Below are 21,163 nucleotides of genomic sequence, written 5' to 3' on the forward strand. Positions count from 1 at the left end.
ATCAGCTTGGTGTTTAATCAGCTTGGTCTTTAATCAGCTTGGTGTTTAATCAGCTTGGTCTTTAATCAGCTTGGTCATATTATAATCAGCTTGGTCATATTATAATCAGCTTGGTCTTATTATAATCAGCTTGGTCATATTATAATCAGCTTGGTCATATTATAATCAGCTTGGTCATATTATAATCAGCTTGGTCATATTATAATCAGCTTGGTCATATTATAATCAGCTTGGTGTTTAATCAGCTTGGTCATATTATAATCAGCTTGGTCATATTATAATCAGCTTGGTCATATTATAATCAGCTTGGTCATATTATAATCAGCTTGGTCTTATTATAATCAGCTTGGTGTTTAATCAGCTTGGTCTTTAATCAGCTTGGTCATATTATAATCAGCTTGGTCTTTAATCAGCTTGGTCATATTATAATCAGCTTGGTCATATTATAATCAGCTTGGTCATATTATAATCAGCTTGGTCTTTAATCAGCTTGGTCATATTATAATCAGCTTGGTCTTTAATCAGCTTGGTCTTTAATCAGCTTGGTCTTTAATCAGCTTGGTCTTTAATCAGCTTGGTCTTTAATCAGCTTGGTGTTTAATCAGCTTGGTCATATTATAATCAGCTTGGTCTTTAATCAGCTTGGTCATATTATAATCAGCTTGGTCTTTAATCAGCTTGGTCTTTAATCAGCTTGGTCTTTAATCAGCTTGGTGTTTAATCAGCTTGGTCTTTAATCAGCTTGGTGTTTAATCAGCTTGGTCTTTAATCAGCTTGGTCATATTATAATCAGCTTGGTCATATTATAATCAGCTTGGTCATATTATAATCAGCTTGGTCATATTATAATCAGCTTGGTCATATTATAATCAGCTTGGTGTTTAATCAGCTTGGTCATATTATAATCAGCTTGGTCATATTATAATCAGCTTGGTCATATTATAATCAGCTTGGTCATATTATAATCAGCTTGGTCTTATTATAATCAGCTTGGTCATTTTAATCAGCTTGGTCTTTAATCAGCTTGGTCATATTATAATCAGCTTGGTCTTTAATCAGCTTGGTCATATTATAATCAGCTTGGTCATATTATAATCAGCTTGGTCATATTATAATCAGCTTGGTCTTTAATCAGCTTGGTCATATTATAATCAGCTTGGTCTTTAATCAGCTTGGTCATATTATAATCAGCTTGGTCATATTATAATCAGCTTGGTCATATTATAATCAGCTTGGTCATATTATAATCAGCTTGGTCTTATTATAATCAGCTTGGTCATATTATAATCAGCTTGGTCATATTATAATCAGCTTGGTCATATTATAATCAGCTTGGTCATATTATAATCAGCTTGGTCATATTATAATCAGCTTGCTCTTTAATCAGCTTGGTCTTTAATCAGCTTGGTCTTTAATCAGCTTGGTGTTTAATCAGCTTGGTCTTTAATCAGCTTGGTCTTTAATCAGCTTGGTGTTTAATCAGCTTGGTCTTTAATCAGCTTGGTGTTTAATCAGCTTGGTCTTTAATCAGCTTGGTCATATTATAATCAGCTTGGTCATATTATAATCAGCTTGGTCTTATTATAATCAGCTTGGTCATATTATAATCAGCTTGGTCATATTATAATCAGCTTGGTCATATTATAATCAGCTTGGTCATATTATAATCAGCTTGGTCATATTATAATCAGCTTGGTCTTTAATCAGCTTGGTCTTTAATCAGCTTGGTCTTTAATCAGCTTGGTGTTTAATCAGCTTGGTCTTTAATCAGCTTGGTCTTTAATCAGCTTGGTGTTTAATCAGCTTGGTCTTTAATCAGCTTGGTGTTTAATCAGCTTGGTCTTTAATCAGCTTGGTCATATTATAATCAGCTTGGTCATATTATAATCAGCTTGGTCTTATTATAATCAGCTTGGTCATATTATAATCAGCTTGGTCATATTATAATCAGCTTGGTCATATTATAATCAGCTTGGTCATATTATAATCAGCTTGGTCATATTATAATCAGCTTGGTGTTTAATCAGCTTGGTCATATTATAATCAGCTTGGTCATATTATAATCAGCTTGGTCATATTATAATCAGCTTGGTCATATTATAATCAGCTTGGTCTTATTATAATCAGCTTGGTGTTTAATCAGCTTGGTCTTTAATCAGCTTGGTCATATTATAATCAGCTTGGTCTTTAATCAGCTTGGTCATATTATAATCAGCTTGGTCATATTATAATCAGCTTGGTCATATTATAATCAGCTTGGTCATATTATAATCAGCTTGGTCATATTATAATCAGCTTGGTCATATTATAATCAGCTTGGTCATATTATAATCAGCTTGGTCATATTATAATCAGCTTGGTGTTTAATCAGCTTGGTCTTTAATCAGCTTGGTCTTTAATCAGCTTGGTGTTTAATCAGCTTGGTCTTTAATCAGCTTGGTGTTTAATCAGCTTGGTCTTTAATCAGCTTGGTCATATTATAATCAGCTTGGTCATATTATAATCAGCTTGGTCTTATTATAATCAGCTTGGTCATATTATAATCAGCTTGGTCATATTATAATCAGCTTGGTCATATTATAATCAGCTTGGTCATATTATAATCAGCTTGGTCATATTATAATCAGCTTGGTCATATTATAATCAGCTTGGTGTTTAATCAGCTTGGTCATATCATAATCAGCTTGGTCATATTATAATCAGCTTGGTCATATTATAATCAGCTTGGTCATATTATAATCAGCTTGGTCTTATTATAATCAGCTTGGTGTTTAATCAGCTTGGTCTTTAATCAGCTTGGTCATATTATAATCAGCTTGGTCTTTAATCAGCTTGGTCATATTATAATCAGCTTGGTCATATTATAATCAGCTTGGTCATATTATAATCAGCTTGGTCTTTAATCAGCTTGGTCATATTATAATCAGCTTGGTCTTTAATCAGCTTGGTCATATTATAATCAGCTTGGTCATATTATAATCAGCTTGGTCTTATTATAATCAGCTTGGTCATATTATAATCAGCTTGGTCATATTATAATCAGCTTGGTCATATTATAATCAGCTTGGTCATATTATAATCAGCTTGGTCATATTATAATCAGCTTGGTGTTTAATCAGCTTGGTCATATTATAATCAGCTTGGTCATATTATAATCAGCTTGGTCATATTATAATCAGCTTGGTCATATTATAATCAGCTTGGTCTTATTATAATCAGCTTGGTGTTTAATCAGCTTGGTCTTTAATCAGCTTGGTCATATTATAATCAGCTTGGTCTTTAATCAGCTTGGTCATATTATAATCAGCTTGGTCATATTATAATCAGCTTGGTCATATTATAATCAGCTTGGTCTTTAATCAGCTTGGTCATATTATAATCAGCTTGGTCTTTAATCAGCTTGGTCTTTAATCAGCTTGGTCTTTAATCAGCTTGGTCTTTAATCAGCTTGGTGTTTAATCAGCTTGGTCATATTATAATCAGCTTGGTCTTTAATCAGCTTGGTCATATTATAATCAGCTTGGTGTTTAATCAGCTTGGTCATATTATAATCAGCTTGGTCATATTATAATCAGCTTGGTCTTTAATCAGCTTGGTCATATTATAATCAGCTTGGTCATATTATAATCAGCTTGGTCTTATTATAATCAGCTTGGTCATATTATAATCAGCTTGGTCATATTATAATCAGCTTGGTCATATTATAATCAGCTTGGTCATATTATAATCAGCTTGGTCATATTATAATCAGCTTGGTGTTTAATCAGCTTGGTCATATTATAATCAGCTTGGTCATATTATAATCAGCTTGGTCATATTATAATCAGCTTGGTCATATTATAATCAGCTTGGTCATATTATAATCAGCTTGGTGTTTAATCAGCTTGGTCATATTATAATCAGCTTGGTCATATTATAATCAGCTTGGTCATATTATAATCAGCTTGGTCATATTATAATCAGCTTGGTCTTATTATAATCAGCTTGGTGTTTAATCAGCTTGGTCTTTAATCAGCTTGGTCATATTATAATCAGCTTGGTCTTTAATCAGCTTGGTCATATTATAATCAGCTTGGTCATATTATAATCAGCTTGGTCATATTATAATCAGCTTGGTCTTTAATCAGCTTGGTCATATTATAATCAGCTTGGTCTTTAATCAGCTTGGTCATATTATAATCAGCTTGGTCTTTAATCAGCTTGGTCATATTATAATCAGCTTGGTCATATTATAATCAGCTTGGTCTTATTATAATCAGCTTGGTCATATTATAATCAGCTTGGTCATATTATAATCAGCTTGGTCATATTATAATCAGCTTGGTCATATTATAATCAGCTTGGTCATATTATAATCAGCTTGGTGTTTAATCAGCTTGGTCATATTATAATCAGCTTGGTCATATTATAATCAGCTTGGTCATATTATAATCAGCTTGGTCATATTATAATCAGCTTGGTCTTATTATAATCAGCTTGGTGTTTAATCAGCTTGGTCTTTAATCAGCTTGGTCATATTATAATCAGCTTGGTCTTTAATCAGCTTGGTCATATTATAATCAGCTTGGTCATATTATAATCAGCTTGGTCATATTATAATCAGCTTGGTCTTTAATCAGCTTGGTCATATTATAATCAGCTTGGTCTTTAATCAGCTTGGTCTTTAATCAGCTTGGTCTTTAATCAGCTTGGTCTTTAATCAGCTTGGTGTTTAATCAGCTTGGTCATATTATAATCAGCTTGGTCTTTAATCAGCTTGGTCATATTATAATCAGCTTGGTCTTTAATCAGCTTGGTCTTTAATCAGCTTGGTCTTTAATCAGCTTGGTGTTTAATCAGCTTGGTCTTTAATCAGCTTGGTCATATTATAATCAGCTTGGTCATATTATAATCAGCTTGGTCATATTATAATCAGCTTGGTCATATTATAATCAGCTTGGTCAGCTTGGTCATATTATAATTAGCTTGGTCATATTATAATCAGCTTGGTCATATTATAATCAGCTTGGTCATATTATAATCAGCTTGGTCATATTATAATCAGCTTGGTCATATTATCATCAGCTTGGTCATATTATAATCAGCTTGGTGTTTAATCAGCTTGGTCATATTATAATCAGCTTGGTCATATTATAATCAGCTTGGTCATATTATAATCAGCTTGGTCATATTATAATCAGCTTGGTCTTATTATAATCAGCTTGGTGTTTAATCAGCTTGGTCTTTAATCAGCTTGGTCATATTATAATCAGCTTGGTCTTTAATCAGCTTGGTCATATTATAATCAGCTTGGTCATATTATAATCAGCTTGGTCATATTATAATCAGCTTGGTCTTTAATCAGCTTGGTCATATTATAATCAGCTTGGTCTTTAATCAGCTTGGTCATATTATAATCAGCTTGGTCATATTATAATCAGCTTGGTCATATTATAATCAGCTTGGTCATATTATAATCAGCTTGGTCATATTATAATCAGCTTGGTCATATTATAATCAGCTTGGTCATATTATAATCAGCTTGGTCATATTATAATCAGCTTGGTGTTTAATCAGCTTGGTCTTTAATCAGCTTGGTCATATTATAATCAGCTTGGTCATATTATAATCAGCTTGGTCATATTATAATCAGCTTGGTCTTTAATCAGCTTGGTCTTTAATCAGCTTGGTCTTTAATCAGCTTGGTCTTTAATCAGCTTGGTGTTTAATCAGCTTGGTCTTTAATCAGCTTGGTCTTTAATCAGCTTGGTGTTTAATCAGCTTGGTGTTTAATCAGCTTGGTCATGTTATAATCAGCTTGGTCATATTATAATCAGCTTGGTGTTTAATCAGCTTGGTCTTTAATCAGCTTGGTCTTTAATCAGCTTGGTCTTTAATCAGCTTGGTGTTTAATCAGCTTGGTGTTTAATCAGCTTGGTCATATTATAATCAGCTTGGTCATATTATAATCAGCTTGGTCGTATTATAATCAGCTTGGTCATATTATAATCAGCTTGGTCATATTATAATCAGCTTGGTCTTTAATCAGCTTGATCATATTATAATCAGCTTGGTCTTTAATCAGCTTGGTCATATTATAATCAGCTTGGTCATATTATAATCAGCTTGGTCATATTATAATCAGCTTGGTCTTTAATCAGCTTGGTCATATTATAATCAGCTTGGTCATATTATAATCAGCTTGGTGTTTAATCAGCTTGGTCATATTATAATCAGCTTGGTCATATTATAATCAGCTTGGTCTTATTATAATCAGCTTGGTCATATTATAATCAGCTTGGTAATATTATAATCAGCTTGGTAATATTATAATCAGCTTGGTCATATTATAATCAGCTTGGTCATATTATAATCAGCTTGGTCATATTATAATCAGCTTGGTCATATTATAATCAGCTTGGTCATATTATCATCAGCTTGGTCATATTATAATCAGCTTGGTGTTTAATCAGCTTGGTCATATTATAATCAGCTTGGTCATATTATAATCAGCTTGGTCATATTATAATCAGCTTGGTCATATTATAATCAGCTTGGTCTTATTATAATCAGCTTGGTGTTTAATCAGCTTGGTCTTTAATCAGCTTGGTCATATTATAATCAGCTTGGTCTTTAATCAGCTTGGTCATATTATAATCAGCTTGGTCATATTATAATCAGCTTGGTCATATTATAATCAGCTTGGTCTTTAATCAGCTTGGTCATATTATAATCAGCTTGGTCTTTAATCAGCTTGGTCATATTATAATCAGCTTGGTCATATTATAATCAGCTTGGTCATATTATAATCAGCTTGGTCATATTATAATCAGCTTGGTCATATTATAATCAGCTTGGTCATATTATAATCAGCTTGGTCATATTATAATCAGCTTGGTCATATTATAATCAGCTTGGTGTTTAATCAGCTTGGTCTTTAATCAGCTTGGTCATATTATAATCAGCTTGGTCATATTATAATCAGCTTGGTCATATTATAATCAGCTTGGTCTTTAATCAGCTTGGTCTTTAATCAGCTTGGTCTTTAATCAGCTTGGTCTTTAATCAGCTTGGTGTTTAATCAGCTTGGTCTTTAATCAGCTTGGTCTTTAATCAGCTTGGTGTTTAATCAGCTTGGTGTTTAATCAGCTTGGTCATGTTATAATCAGCTTGGTCATATTATAATCAGCTTGGTGTTTAATCAGCTTGGTCTTTAATCAGCTTGGTCTTTAATCAGCTTGGTCTTTAATCAGCTTGGTGTTTAATCAGCTTGGTGTTTAATCAGCTTGGTCATATTATAATCAGCTTGGTCATATTATAATCAGCTTGGTCGTATTATAATCAGCTTGGTCATATTATAATCAGCTTGGTCATATTATAATCAGCTTGGTCTTTAATCAGCTTGATCATATTATAATCAGCTTGGTCTTTAATCAGCTTGGTCATATTATAATCAGCTTGGTCATATTATAATCAGCTTGGTCATATTATAATCAGCTTGGTCTTTAATCAGCTTGGTCATATTATAATCAGCTTGGTCATATTATAATCAGCTTGGTGTTTAATCAGCTTGGTCATATTATAATCAGCTTGGTCATATTATAATCAGCTTGGTCTTATTATAATCAGCTTGGTCATATTATAATCAGCTTGGTAATATTATAATCAGCTTGGTAATATTATAATCAGCTTGGTCATATTATAATCAGCTTGGTCATATTATAATCAGCTTGGTCATATTATAATCAGCTTGGTCTTTAATCAGCTTGGTGTTTAATCAGCTTGGTCTTTAATCAGCTTGGTCATATTACAATCAGCTTGGTCATATTATAATCAGCTTGGTCATATTATAATCAGCTTGGTCATATTATAATCAGCTTGGTCATATTATAATCAGCTTGGTAATATTATAATCAGCTTGGTCATATTATAATCAGCTTGGTCATATTATAATCAGCTTGGTCATATTATAATCAGCTTGGTCATATTATAATCAGCTTGGTCATATTATAATCAGCTTGGTCATATTATAATCAGCTTGGTCATATTATAATCAGCTTGGTCATATTATAATCAGCTTGGTCATATTATAATCAGCTTGGTCTTTAATCAGCTTGGTCATATTATAATCAGCTTGGTGTTTAATCAGCTTGGTCTTTAATCAGCTTGGTCTTTAATCAGCTAATCAGCTTGGTCTTTAATCAGCTTGGTCATATTATAATCAGCTTGGTCTTTAATCAGCTTGGTCATATTATAATCAGCTTGGTCATATTATAATCAGCTTGGTCATATTATAATCAGCTTGGTCATATTATAATCAGCTTGGTCATATTATAATCAGCTTGGTCATATTATAATCAGCTTGGTCATATTATAATCAGCTTGGTCATATTATAATCAGCTTGGTCATATTATAATCAGCTTGGTCATATTATAATCAGCTTGGTCATATTATAATCAGCTTGGTCATATTATAATCAGCTTGGTCTTATTATAATCAGCTTGGTCTTTAATCAGCTTGGTCATATTATAATCAGCTTGGTCTTTAATCAGCTTGGTCATATTATAATCAGCTTGGTCTTTAATCAGCTTGGTCTTTAATCAGCTTGGTCTTTAATCAGCTTGGTCATATTATAATCAGCTTGGTCTTTAATCAGCTTGGTCTTTAATCAGCTTGGTGTTTAATCAGCTTGGTGTTTAATCAGCTTGGTCTTTAATCAGCTTGGTGTTTAATCAGCTTGGTGTTTAATCAGCTTGGTGTTTAATCAGCTTGGTGTTTAATCAGCTTGGTGTTTAATCAGCTTGGTGTTTAATCAGCTTGGTGTTTAATCAGCTTGGTGTTTAATCAGCTTGGTGTTTAATCAGCTTGGTGTTTAATCAGCTTGGTGTTTAATCAGCTTGGTCTTTAATCAGCTTGGTCTTTAATCAGCTTGGTGTTTAATCAGCTTGGTGTTTAATCAGCTTGGTCTTTAATCAGCTTGGTCTTTAATCAGCTTGGTGTTTAATCAGCTTGGTCTTTAATCAGCTTGGTGTTTAATCAGCTTGGTCTTTAATCAGCTTGGTCATATTATAATCAGCTTGGTCATATTATAATCAGCTTGGTCTTATTATAATCAGCTTGGTCATATTATAATCAGCTTGGTCATATTATAATCAGCTTGGTCATATTATAATCAGCTTGGTCATATTATAATCAGCTTGGTCATATTATAATCAGCTTGGTGTTTAATCAGCTTGGTCATATTATAATCAGCTTGGTCATATTATAATCAGCTTGGTCATATTATAATCAGCTTGGTCATATTATAATCAGCTTGGTCTTATTATAATCAGCTTGGTGTTTAATCAGCTTGGTCTTTAATCAGCTTGGTCATATTATAATCAGCTTGGTCTTTAATCAGCTTGGTCATATTATAATCAGCTTGGTCATATTATAATCAGCTTGGTCATATTATAATCAGCTTGGTCTTTAATCAGCTTGGTCATATTATAATCAGCTTGGTCTTTAATCAGCTTGGTCTTTAATCAGCTTGGTCTTTAATCAGCTTGGTGTTTAATCAGCTTGGTCTTTAATCAGCTTGGTCATATTATAATCAGCTTGGTCTTTAATCAGCTTGGTCATATTATAATCAGCTTGGTCTTTAATCAGCTTGGTCTTTAATCAGCTTGGTCTTTAATCAGCTTGGTGTTTAATCAGCTTGGTCTTTAATCAGCTTGGTCATATTATAATCAGCTTGGTCATATTATAATCAGCTTGGTCATATTATAATCAGCTTGGTCATATTATAATCAGCTTGGTCATATTATAATCAGCTTGGTCATATTATAATCAGCTTGGTCATATTATAATCAGCTTGGTCATATTATAATCAGCTTGGTCTTTAATCAGCTTGGTCATATTATAATCAGCTTGGTCTTATTATAATCAGCTTGGTCTTTAATCAGCTTGGTCATATTATAATCAGCTTGGTCATATTATAATCAGCTTGGTCTTTAATCAGCTTGGTCATATTATAATCAGCTTGGTCATATTATAATCAGCTTGGTCATATTATAATCAGCTTGGTCATATTATAATCAGCTTGGTCATATTATAATCAGCTTGGTCATATTATAATCAGCTTGGTCTTTAATCAGCTTGGTCATATTATAATCAGCTTGGTCATATTATAATCAGCTTGGTCATATTATAATCAGCTTGGTGTTTAATCAGCTTGGTCTTTAATCAGCTTGGTCATATTATAATCAGCTTGGTCATATTATAATCAGCTTGGTCATATTATAATCAGCTTGGTCATATTATAATCAGCTTGGTCATATTATAATCAGCTTGGTCATATTATAATCAGCTTGGTGTTTAATCAGCTTGGTCTTTAATCAGCTTGGTCTTTAATCAGCTTGGTCTTTAATCAGCTTGGTCTTTAATCAGCTTGGTCTTTAATCAGCTTGGTCATATTATAATCAGCTTGGTCATATTATAATCAGCTTGGTCTTATTATAATCAGCTTGGTCATATTATAATCAGCTTGGTCATATTATAATCAGCTTGGTCATATTATAATCAGCTTGGTCATATTATAATCAGCTTGGTCATATTATAATCAGCTTGGTGTTTAATCAGCTTGGTCTTTAATCAGCTTGGTCTTTAATCAGCTTGGTGTTTAATCAGCTTGGTCTTTAATCAGCTTGGTCATATTATAATCAGCTTGGTCTTTAATCAGCTTGGTCATATTATAATCAGCTTGGTCATATTATAATCAGCTTGGTCATATTATAATCAGCTTGGTCATATTATAATCAGCTTGGTCATATTATAATCAGCTTGGTCATATTATAATCAGCTTGGTCATATTATAATCAGCTTGGTCATATTATAATCAGCTTGGTCATATTATAATCAGCTTGGTCATATTATAATCAGCTTGGTCATATTATAATCAGCTTGGTCTTATTATAATCAGCTTGGTCTTTAATCAGCTTGGTCATATTATAATCAGCTTGGTCTTTAATCAGCTTGGTCATATTATAATCAGCTTGGTCTTTAATCAGCTTGGTCTTTAATCAGCTTGGTCTTTAATCAGCTTGGTCATATTATAATCAGCTTGGTCTTTAATCAGCTTGGTCTTTAATCAGCTTGGTGTTTAATCAGCTTGGTAATCAGCTTGGTCTTTAATCAGCTTGGTAATCAGCTTGGTGTTTAATCAGCTTGGTGTTTAATCAGCTTGGTGTTTAATCAGCTTGGTGTTTAATCAGCTTGGTGTTTAATCAGCTTGGTGTTTAATCAGCTTGGTGTTTAATCAGCTTGGTGTTTAATCAGCTTGGTCTTTAATCAGCTTGGTCTTTAATCAGCTTGGTGTTTAATCAGCTTGGTGTTTAATCAGCTTGGTCTTTAATCAGCTTGGTCTTTAATCAGCTTATAATCAGCTTGGTCTTTAATCAGCTTGGTGTTTAATCAGCTTGGTCTTTAATCAGCTTGGTCATATTATAATCAGCTTGGTCATATTATAATCAGCTTGGTCTTATTATAATCAGCTTGGTCATATTATAATCAGCTTGGTCATATTATAATCAGCTTGGTCATATTATAATCAGCTTGGTCATATTATAATCAGCTTGGTCATATTATAATCAGCTTGGTGTTTAATCAGCTTGGTCATATTATAATCAGCTTGGTCATATTATAATCAGCTTGGTCATATTATAATCAGCTTGGTCATATTATAATCAGCTTGGTCTTATTATAATCAGCTTGGTGTTTAATCAGCTTGGTCATATTATAATCAGCTTGGTCATATTATAATCAGCTTGGTCTTTAATCAGCTTGGTCATATTATAATCAGCTTGGTCATATTATAATCAGCTTGGTCTTATTATAATCAGCTTGGTCATATTATAATCAGCTTGGTCATATTATAATCAGCTTGGTCATATTATAATCAGCTTGGTCATATTATAATCAGCTTGGTCATATTATAATCAGCTTGGTGTTTAATCAGCTTGGTCATATTATAATCAGCTTGGTCATATTATAATCAGCTTGGTCATATTATAATCAGCTTGGTCATATTATAATCAGCTTGGTCATATTATAATCAGCTTGGTGTTTAATCAGCTTGGTCATATTATAATCAGCTTGGTCATATTATAATCAGCTTGGTCATATTATAATCAGCTTGGTCATATTATAATCAGCTTGGTCTTATTATAATCAGCTTGGTGTTTAATCAGCTTGGTCTTTAATCAGCTTGGTCATATTATAATCAGCTTGGTCTTTAATCAGCTTGGTCATATTATAATCAGCTTGGTCATATTATAATCAGCTTGGTCATATTATAATCAGCTTGGTCTTTAATCAGCTTGGTCATATTATAATCAGCTTGGTCTTTAATCAGCTTGGTCATATTATAATCAGCTTGGTCTTTAATCAGCTTGGTCATATTATAATCAGCTTGGTCATATTATAATCAGCTTGGTCTTATTATAATCAGCTTGGTCATATTATAATCAGCTTGGTCATATTATAATCAGCTTGGTCATATTATAATCAGCTTGGTCATATTATAATCAGCTTGGTCATATTATAATCAGCTTGGTGTTTAATCAGCTTGGTCATATTATAATCAGCTTGGTCATATTATAATCAGCTTGGTCATATTATAATCAGCTTGGTCATATTATAATCAGCTTGGTCTTATTATAATCAGCTTGGTGTTTAATCAGCTTGGTCTTTAATCAGCTTGGTCATATTATAATCAGCTTGGTCTTTAATCAGCTTGGTCATATTATAATCAGCTTGGTCATATTATAATCAGCTTGGTCATATTATAATCAGCTTGGTCTTTAATCAGCTTGGTCATATTATAATCAGCTTGGTCTTTAATCAGCTTATCTTTAATCAGCTTGGTCTTTAATCAGCTTGGTAATCAGCTTGGTGTTTAATCAGCTTGGTCATATTATAATCAGCTTGGTCTTTAATCAGCTTGGTCATATTATAATCAGCTTGGTCTTTAATCAGCTTGGTCTTTAATCAGCTTGGTCTTTAATCAGCTTATGTTTAATCAGCTTGGTCTTTAAATCAGCTTGGTCATATTATAATCAGCTTGGTCATATTATAATCAGCTTGGTCATATTATAATCAGCTTGGTCATATTATAATCAGCTTGGTCATATTATAATTAGCTTGGTCATATTATAATCAGCTTGGTCATATTATAATCAGCTTGGTCATATTATAATCAGCTTGGTCATATTATAATCAGCTTGGTCATATTATCATCAGCTTGGTCATATTATAATCAGCTTGGTGTTTAATCAGCTTGGTCATATTATAATCAGCTTGGTCATATTATAATCAGCTTGGTCATATTATAATCAGCTTGGTCATATTATAATCAGCTTGGTCTTATTATAATCAGCTTGGTGTTTAATCAGCTTGGTCTTTAATCAGCTTGGTCATATTATAATCAGCTTGGTCTTTAATCAGCTTGGTCATATTATAATCAGCTTGGTCATATTATAATCAGCTTGGTCATATTATAATCAGCTTGGTCTTTAATCAGCTTGGTCATATTATAATCAGCTTGGTCTTTAATCAGCTTGGTCATATTATAATCAGCTTGGTCATATTATAATCAGCTTGGTCATATTATAATCAGCTTGGTCATATTATAATCAGCTTGGTCATATTATAATCAGCTTGGTCATATTATAATCAGCTTGGTCATATTATAATCAGCTTGGTCATATTATAATCAGCTTGGTGTTTAATCAGCTTGGTCTTTAATCAGCTTGGTCATATTATAATCAGCTTGGTCATATTATAATCAGCTTGGTCATATTATAATCAGCTTGGTCTTTAATCAGCTTGGTCTTTAATCAGCTTGGTCTTTAATCAGCTTGGTCTTTAATCAGCTTGGTCATTAATCAGCTTGGTCTTTAATCAGCTTGGTCTTTAATCAGCTTGGTGTTTAATCAGCTTGGTGTTTAATCAGCTTGGTCATGTTATAATCAGCTTGGTCATATTATAATCAGCTTGGTGTTTAATCAGCTTGGTCTTTAATCAGCTTGGTCTTTAATCAGCTTGGTCTTTAATCAGCTTGGTGTTTAATCAGCTTGGTGTTTAATCAGCTTGGTCATATTATAATCAGCTTGGTCATATTATAATCAGCTTGGTCATATTATAATCAGCTTGGTCATATTATAATCAGCTTGGTCATATTATAATCAGCTTGGTCTTTAATCAGCTTGATCATATTATAATCAGCTTGGTCTTTAATCAGCTTGGTCATAATAATCAGCTTGGTCATATTATAATCAGCTTGGTCATATTATAATCAGCTTGGTCTTTAATCAGCTTGGTCATATTATAATCAGCTTGGTCATATTATAATCAGCTTGGTGTTTAATCAGCTTGGTCATATTATAATCAGCTTGGTCATATTATAATCAGCTTGGTCTTATTATAATCAGCTTGGTCATATTATAATCAGCTTGGTAATATTATAATCAGCTTGGTAATATTATAATCAGCTTGGTCATATTATAATCAGCTTGGTCATATTATAATCAGCTTGGTCATATTATAATCAGCTTGGTCTTTAATCAGCTTGGTGTTTAATCAGCTTGGTCTTTAATCAGCTTGGTCATATTACAATCAGCTTGGTCATATTATAATCAGCTTGGTCATATTATAATCAGCTTGGTCATATTATAATCAGCTTGGTCATATTATAATCAGCTTGGTCATATTATAATCAGCTTGGTCATATTATAATCAGCTTGGTCATATTATAATCAGCTTGGTCATATTATAATCAGCTTGGTCATATTATAATCAGCTTGGTCATATTATAATCAGCTTGGTCATATTATAATCAGCTTGGTCATATTATAATCAGCTTGGTCATATTATAATCAGCTTGGTCATATTATAATCAGCTTGGTCTTTAATCAGCTTGGTCATATTATAATCAGCTTGGTCTTTAATCAGCTTGGTCTTTAATCAGCTTGGTCATATTATAATCAGCTTGGTCTTTAATCAGCTTGGTCATATTATAATCAGCTTGGTCTTTAATCAGCTTGGTCATATTATAATCAGCTTGGTCATATTATAATCAGCTTGGTCATATTATAATCAGCTTGGTCATATTATAATCAGCTTGGTCATATTATAATCAGCTTGGTCATATTATAATCAGCTTGGTCATATTATAATCAGCTTGGTCATATTATAATCAGCTTGGTCATATTATAATCAGCTTGGTCATATTATAATCAGCTTGGTCATATTATAATCAGCTTGGTCTTATTATAATCAGCTTGGTCTTTAATCAGCTTGGTCATATTATAATCAGCTTGGTCTTTAATCAGCTTGGTCATATTATAATCAGCTTGGTCTTTAATCAGCTTATAATCAGCTTGGTCTTTAATCAGCTTGGTCATATTATAATCAGCTTGGTCTTTAATCAGCTTGGTCTTTAATCAGCTTGGTGTTTAATCAGCTTGGTCAGCTTGGTCTTTAATCAGCTTGGTGTTTAATCAGCTTGGTGTTTAATCAGCTTGGTGTTTAATCAGCTTGGTGTTTAATCAGCTTGGTCATTTAATCAGCTTGGTGTTTAATCAGCTTGGTGTTTAATCAGCTTGGTGTTTAATCAGCTTGGTCATCAGCTTATAATCAGCTTGGTCTTTAATCAGCTTGGTCTTTAATCAGCTTGGTAATCAGCTTGGTGTTTAATCAGCTTGGTCTTTAATCAGCTTGGTCTTTAATCAGCTTGGTGTTTAATCAGCTTGGTCTTTAATCAGCTTGGTGTTTAATCAGCTTGGTCTTTAATCAGCTTGGTCATATTATAATCAGCTTGGTCATATTATAATCAGCTTGGTCTTATTATAATCAGCTTGGTCATATTATAATCAGCTTGGTCATATTATAATCAGCTTGGTCATATTATAATCAGCTTGGTCATATTATAATCAGCTTGGTCATATTATAATCAGCTTGGTGTTTAATCAGCTTGGTCATATTATAATCAGCTTGGTCATATTATAATCAGCTTGGTCATATTATAATCAGCTTGGTCATATTATAATCAGCTTGGTCTTATTATAATCAGCTTGGTGTTTAATCAGCTTGGTCTTTAATCAGCTTGGTCATATTATAATCAGCTTGGTCTTTAATCAGCTTGGTCATATTATAATCAGCTTGGTCATATTATAATCAGCTTGGTCATATTATAATCAGCTTGGTCTTTAATCAGCTTGGTCATATTATAATCAGCTTGGTCTTTAATCAGCTTGGTCTTTAATCAGCTTGGTCTTTAATCAGCTTGGTGTTTAATCAGCTTGGTCTTTAATCAGCTTGGTCATATTATAATCAGCTTGGTCTTTAATCAGCTTGGTCATATTATAATCAGCTTGGTCTTTAATCAGCTTGGTCTTTAATCAGCTTGGTCTTTAATCAGCTTGGTGTTTAATCAGCTTGGTCTTTAATCAGCTTGGTCATATTATAATCAGCTTGGTCATATTATAATCAGCTTGGTCATATTATAATCAGCTTGGTCATATTATAATCAGCTTGGTCATATTATAATCAGCTTGGTCATATTATAATCAGCTTGGTCATATTATAATCAGCTTGGTCATATTATAATCAGCTTGGTCTTTAATCAGCTTGGTCATATTATAATCAGCTTGGTCTTATTATAATCAGCTTGGTCTTTAATCAGCTTGGTCATATTATAATCAGCTTGGTCATATTATAATCAGCTTGGTCTTTAATCAGCTTGGTCATATTATAATCAGCTTGGTCATATTATAATCAGCTTGGTCATATTATAATCAGCTTGGTCATATTATAATCAGCTTGGTCATATTATAATCAGCTTGGTCATCAGCTTGGTCTTTAATCAGCTTGGTCATATTATAATCAGCTTGGTCATATTATAATCAGCTTGGTCATATTATAATCAGCTTGGTCTTTAATCAGCTTGGTCTTTAATCAGCTTGGTCATATTATAATCAGCTTGGTCATATTATAATCAGCTTGGTCATATTATAATCAGCTTGGTCATATTATAATCAGCTTGGTCATATTATAATCAGCTTGGTCATATTATAATCAGCTTGGTCATTTAATCAGCTTGGTCTTTAATCAGCTTGGTCTTTAATCAGCTTGGTCTTTAATCAGCTTGGTCTTTAATCAGCTTGGTCTTTAATCAGCTTGGTCATATTATAATCAGCTTGGTCATATTATAATCAGCTTGGTCTTATTATAATCAGCTTGGTCATATTATAATCAGCTTGGTCATATTATAATCAGCTTGGTCATATTATAATCAGCTTGGTCATATTATAATCAGCTTGGTCATATTATAATCAGCTTGGTGTTTAATCAGCTTGGTCTTTAATCAGCTTGGTCTTTAATCAGCTTGGTGTTTAATCAGCTTGGTCTTTAATCAGCTTGGTCATAATAATCAGCTTGGTCTTTAATCAGCTTGGTCATATTATAATCAGCTTGGTCATATTATAATCAGCTTGGTCATATTATAATCAGCTTGGTCATATTATAATCAGCTTGGTCATATTATAATCAGCTTGGTCATATTATAATCAGCTTGGTCATATTATAATCAGCTTGGTCATATTATAATCAGCTTGGTCATATTATAATCAGCTTGGTCATATTATAATCAGCTTGGTCATATTATAATCAGCTTGGTCTTATTATAATCAGCTTGGTCTTTAATCAGCTTGGTCATATTATAATCAGCTTGGTCTTTAATCAGCTTGGTCATATTATAATCAGCTTGGTCTTTAATCAGCTTGGTCTTTAATCAGCTTGGTCTTTAATCAGCTTGGTCATATTATAATCAGCTTGGTCTTTAATCAGCTTATCTTTAATCAGCTTGGTGTTTAATCAGCTTGGTGTTTAATCAGCTTGGTCTTTAATCAGCTTGGTGTTTAATCAGCTTGGTCATTTAATCAGCTTGGTGTTTAATCATTGGTGTTTAATCAGCTTGGTCATTAATCAGCTTGGTGTTTAATCAGCTTGGTGTTTAATCAGCTTGGTGTTTAATCAGCTTGGTGTTTAATCAGCTTGGTCTTTAATCAGCTTGGTCTTTAATCAGCTTGGTGTTTAATCAGCTTGGTGTTTAATCAGCTTGGTCTTTAATCAGCTTGGTCTTTAATCAGCTTGGTGTTTAATCAGCTTGGTCTTTAATCAGCTTGGTGTTTAATCAGCTTGGTCTTTAATCAGCTTGGTCATATTATAATCAGCTTGGTCATATTATAATCAGCTTGGTCTTATTATAATCAGCTTGGTCATATTATAATCAGCTTGGTCATATTATAATCAGCTTGGTCATATTATAATCAGCTTGGTCATATTATAATCAGCTTGGTCATATTATAATCAGCTTGGTGTTTAATCAGCTTGGTCATATTATAATCAGCTTGGTCATATTATAATCAGCTTGGTCATATTATAATCAGCTTGGTCATATTATAATCAGCTTGGTCTTATTATAATCAGCTTGGTGTTTAATCAGCTTGGTCTTTAATCAGCTTGGTCATATTATAATCAGCTTGGTCTTTAATCAGCTTGGTCATATTATAATCAGCTTGGTCATATTATAATCAGCTTGGTCATATTATAATCAGCTTGGTCTTTAATCAGCTTGGTCATATTATAATCAGCTTGGTCTTTAATCAGCTTGGTCTTTAATCAGCTTGGTCTTTAATCAGCTTGGTGTTTAATCAGCTTGGTCTTTAATCAGCTTGGTCATATTATAATCAGCTTGGTCTTTAATCAGCTTGGTCATATTATAATCAGCTTGGTCTTTAATCAGCTTGGTCTTTAATCAGCTTGGTCTTTAATCAGCTTGGTGTTTAATCAGCTTGGTCTTTAATCAGCTTGGTCATATTATAATCAGCTTGGTCATATTATAATCAGCTTGGTCATATTATAATCAGCTTGGTCATATTATAATCAGCTTGGTCATATTATAATCAGCTTGGTCATATTATAATCAGCTTGGTCATATTATAATCAGCTTGGTCATATTATAATCAGCTTGGTCTTTAATCAGCTTGGTCATATTATAATCAGCTTGGTCTTATTATAATCAGCTTGGTCTTTAATCAGCTTGGTCATATTATAATCAGCTTGGTCATATTATAATCAGCTTGGTCTTTAATCAGCTTGGTCATATTATAATCAGCTTGGTCATATTATAATCAGCTTGGTCATATTATAATCAGCTTGGTCATATTATAATCAGCTTGGTCATATTATAATCAGCTTGGTCATATTATAATCAGCTTGGTCTTTAATCAGCTTGGTCATATTATAATCAGCTTGGTCATATTATAATCAGCTTGGTCATATTATAATCAGCTTGGTGTTTAATCAGCTTGGTCTTTAATCAGCTTGGTCATATTATAATCAGCTTGGTCATATTATAATCAGCTTGGTCATATTATAATCAGCTTGGTCATATTATAATCAGCTTGGTCATATTATAATCAGCTTGGTCATATTATAATCAGCTTGGTGTTTAATCAGCTTGGTCTTTAATCAGCTTGGTCTTTAATCAGCTTATAATCAGCTTGGTCTTTAATCAGCTTGGTCTTTAATCAGCTTGGTCATATTATAATCAGCTTGGTCATATTATAATCAGCTTGGTCTTATTATAATCAGCTTGGTCATATTATAATCAGCTTGGTCATATTATAATCAGCTTGGTCATATTATAATCAGCTTGGTCATATTATAATCAGCTTGGTCATATTATAATCAGCTTGGTGTTTAATCAGCTTGGTCATATTATAATCAGCTTGGTCATATTATAATCAGCTTGGTCATATTATAATCAGCTTGGTCATATTATAATCAGCTTGGTCATATTATAATCAGCTTGGTCTTTAATCAGCTTGGTCTTTAATCAGCTTGGTCTTTAATCAGCTTGGTCTTTAATCAGCTTGGTGTTTAATCAGCTTGGTCTTTAATCAGCTTGGTCGTTAATCAGCTTGGTGTTTAATCAGCTTGGTCTTTAATCAGCTTGGTGTTTAATCAGCTTGGTCTTTAATCAGCTTGGTGTTTAATCAGCTTGGTCTTTAATCAGCTTGGTCATATTATAATCAGCTTGGTCATATTATAATCAGCTTGGTCTTATTATAATCAGCTTGGTCATATTATAATCAGCTTGGTCATATTATAATCAGCTTGGTCATATTATAATCAGCTTGGTCGTATTATAATCAGCTTGGTCATATTATAATCAGCTTGGTGTTTAATCAGCTTGGTCATATTATAATCAGCTTGGTCATATTATAATCAGCTTGGTCATATTATAATCAGCTTGGTCATATTATAATCAGCTTGGTCTTATTATAATCAGCTTGGTGTTTAATCAGCTTGGTCTTTAATCAGCTTGGTCATATTATAATCAGCTTGGTCTTTAATCAGCTTGGTCATGTTATAATCAGCTTGGTCATATTATAATCAGCTTGGTCATATTATAATCAGCTTGGTCATATTATAATCAGCTTGGTCATATTATAATCAGCTTGGTCATATTATAATCAGCTTGGTGTTTAATCAGCTTGGTCTTTAATCAGCTTGGTCATATTATAATCAGCTTGGTCATATTATAATCAGCTTGGTCATATTATAATCAGCTTGGTCATATTATAATCAGCTTGGTCTTTAATCAGCTTGGTCATATTATAATCAGCTTGGTCATATTATAATCAGCTTGGTCATATTATAATCAGCTTGGTCATATTATAATCAGCTTGGTCATATTATAATCAGCTTGGTCATATTATAATCAGCTTGGTCATATTATAATCAGCTTGGTCATATTATAATCAGCTTGGTCATATTATAATCAGCTTGGTCTTTAATCAGCTTGGTCATATTATAATCAGCTTGGTCATATTATAATCAGCTTGGTCTTTAATCAGCTTGGTCTTTAATCAGCTTGGTCTTTAATCAGCTTGGTCTTTAATCAGCTTGGTCTTTAATCAGCTTGGTGTTTAATCAGCTTGGTCTTTAATCAGCTTGGTCTTTAATCAGCTTGGTGTTTAATCAGCTTGGTCTTTAATCAGCTTGGTGTTTAATCAGCTTGGTCTTTAATCAGCTTGGTCATATTATAATCAGCTTGGTCATATTATAATCAGCTTGGTC

The sequence above is a fragment of the Oncorhynchus gorbuscha genome, linkage group LG05 (assembly GCF_021184085.1).
Source record: "Oncorhynchus gorbuscha isolate QuinsamMale2020 ecotype Even-year linkage group LG05, OgorEven_v1.0, whole genome shotgun sequence".
NCBI classification, from domain to species: domain Eukaryota; kingdom Metazoa; phylum Chordata; class Actinopteri; order Salmoniformes; family Salmonidae; genus Oncorhynchus; species Oncorhynchus gorbuscha.